The sequence below is a fragment of the Carlito syrichta genome, unplaced genomic scaffold (genome assembly GCF_000164805.1).
Source record: "Carlito syrichta isolate Samal-C Ts95f unplaced genomic scaffold, Tarsius_syrichta-2.0.1 Scaffold135914, whole genome shotgun sequence".
In the NCBI taxonomy this organism is placed as follows: Eukaryota; Metazoa; Chordata; class Mammalia; order Primates; family Tarsiidae; genus Carlito; species Carlito syrichta.
The window spans coordinates 135,831-138,564 of record NW_007080010.1 but is presented as its reverse complement, the minus strand read 5'-3'; the positions used below and the strand labels follow the sequence as shown (position 1 = coordinate 138,564).

Sequence of the window (2,734 nt, the reverse complement as noted above, 5' to 3'; positions counted from 1 at the left end):
ATAAATAAATAAATAAATAAGCTGGCATCCAGGAAGATAATGGGGATAGGGGCAGAGGGAGAGAGAGGCGTGTGGGGAGAAAACAGACCCTTGGAGTATTGATACTTCTTATTTTAATAAAGATTAACAGTTGCAAAAACCCTTCCCATCCATTTCCCATTTGGGCTCCACAGTGCTTGGAGGTAGGCTGGATTTACTCACCCCCAGTTTACAGACAGGCACACCAAGCCCAAGGTCTTGAATATGATTTAGAGATCACTCTGCTGAATGCCAGACCCAAAAGCCAGTTCAGGTCTTCCGTTTTCAAGTCCAAGCTCTCCACCCATTCGTGAGACAGTCTCCCCACCCTGACCGGTGTCTGACCGTCTCAGAGATTCACCTGCGCTTGGTGTATGTCATGAAACCCTCTGGCAGTACCCCGCTGAGCCCTGGCACCAGGTATTCTGTGGGTCCACTCGCATTCCCTGGGGACATTAGAGTGCTTTCCCCATCCGAACAAGAAGACCCAGTGGTATAATTATCCTCACACCTCAGCGTCAATGTTGTCATGAGAGAGGTTTTTTTTTTTATTGCTGTTAAAACAATGTAGCAACAACCTCAAAGGAAATTCTGGAAAGAAAAGCTTGCCCATAATTCACCTTTCCTGAAACAATTACTCTCATGGTCATGAAACGGTGATGCCAGCCCTTGGTTGTTGCGAACGGCAACGTTAGCAAGCAAGGAGATGGCCCTCGCCCCATGCCAGGGGCTGTTCTCAGTGCTCTTCATACATAATTCCCCATGCCAGCCTTGTGGGTGGATGCAGTTAACATCTGCATTGTATAGGAGAGAAGACTGAGCCAGAGGCGTTAAGGAAACCTGCCCGAGCTTCCACGGCTCATAAGTGGTGGTGATGGGTGGGGGGTTCAGGACCTGTGTTCCCACCCACACTCTGCAGCCCTGGCACCTGAGTAGACCCAGAAAGCCTCTGAGAGGCACACGCCCTCTGAGGCAGCCTCTTAGTGCCTCGAACCAGCACCTTCACCCCCAGCCTGGTGTTGTATCTGCCAAGAAATTCCAACACATTCACTCTGCACCGATAGAATGATTCTAGGCCAGTGTATCCGCAGAAGAACAATAGCGTATCCTGCCTAACCACAAGCCTGAAAGCCATCCTTTCCTCGAATGGGTCGGCCAGACTTGGACGTTGTAGAGACTTCCTCCAGGCCTAGCCCTGCCTTCCGGTTTCAAGTCGTGACCAAGCTGAATTCCAAGCAGGGTAGAGGATTGGGAGTATGTCTTGACTTCTCCTGGGGGATGTTATACTTTTTCATTTACTCCCAAAAGAGAATGGACCCTAGGTTAACTAAATTGGCTTCAGGGATCACTAAGGCCCTTCTTTCTAGACTGCAAAGGGGTGTTCTTTTAGGTAAGAGGCATTTATTGAGCAGCTACAATGAGCCAGGGAGTGAGTAACTCAGCCACCTTCTTGTAGGGGGAGACAGACAGTGAGTGTGAAGCAGAGTAAATGCAGGTGGTGATGGCAGAAACACTGAACCATGATGGGACAGTGTTTGTGACCCAGATGTGGGGAGGGGCTTCATTTCCCTGAACAGGGCGTTCAGATAAAGTTTCCCCGAGGAGGGGACATTTGTGCTGCGTCCGGAAGCTGAGAGATCGCCTCTGTAGGGCGAAACAAAATCATAACTCCTCACACCATGTGGTCCCTTCAGCAAAGATAGCACAGGATCTGGTCATAAGAGCCAGCCTCGAGGTCTGTCCCCATTAATCTAAAGGCTCCTAACAGTTTTCACCAGTTTGATCAGCTAAAGAAAGAACCAGAAAGGCTACAGCGTGGAACAATTTGCCATGAGTTTTTTTGTCAGAGCCTTGAGACTATCCGTGCACGAGAGGCTGACATTGACAGGACAACTGTTTTACCCACCAGCCGCCCCGCCCCTTGCAGAGCTGACATAAGCACATCTTTTGTACATCTTTGATGTGTTCGAGAAATTGTCCCTCTTGATCCAAATATAAAGAACTGCTTCTCCAAGCCAATTTTTCTTAGCGGGGTATTAAGAGCAATGAGAAATCCTTCCCGGTCCCATCTGTCTCTCCAATAAACTTTGTTTCTGTCAGCCAATCTGCCTCTGTGCCTGGGATCGCCCCTGTGTCTCCCTGGGGGCTGACCACGTTGCCTTCAGCACTGACACTTGAGTGTCTACTCCGTGCGGGATGGAAACTTGGGGGACTTTTCTCCAAGATGACCGCCATCAGATCCTTTTTTCCCTGAGGACACAGCCCATTCTCTCCTCTTGGAGACGCAGGGTCTGTTCCTCTCTCTCTTTGAATCTAGGCTGGTCTCTGATTCCTTTAAGCAAGGGATTTGGGCTGGAGTGATATTTGAGTGACTTCTAGAAGGTTGAGTCATAGGAAGTTGCAACTTCCACCTGGGTGTCTTGGAGGGGAAGCCACCTGGTCTCTCACAGCAGTTGGTTACATGAAAATGTCCAACTACTGGCCGGGAACAGTGGCTCAAGCCTGTACCCAGCACTTTGGGAGGCTGAGGTGAGAGGCTTGCCTGAGTCCAGGGGCTTGAGACCAGTCTGAGTGACTTGGTGAGACCTCATCTCTACAGTAAATCAAAAAATTAGCTGGGCGTGGTAGCGAGGGATCACCTGAGCCCAGCAGGTCGAGGCTTCAGTGGCCATGAGCATGCCACTGCACTCCAGCCTGGGTGACAGAGTGAGACTCC

At 50.0% G+C, this 2,734-nt stretch overlaps 1 protein-coding gene across 4 annotated transcripts in view; it reads left to right on the top strand.

Moving 5' to 3' along the window:
* Positions 1-2,734, top strand: part of THRB (thyroid hormone receptor beta) — a 205,783-nt gene that overhangs the window by 178,506 nt on the left and 24,543 nt on the right. The window lies entirely within an intron of this gene.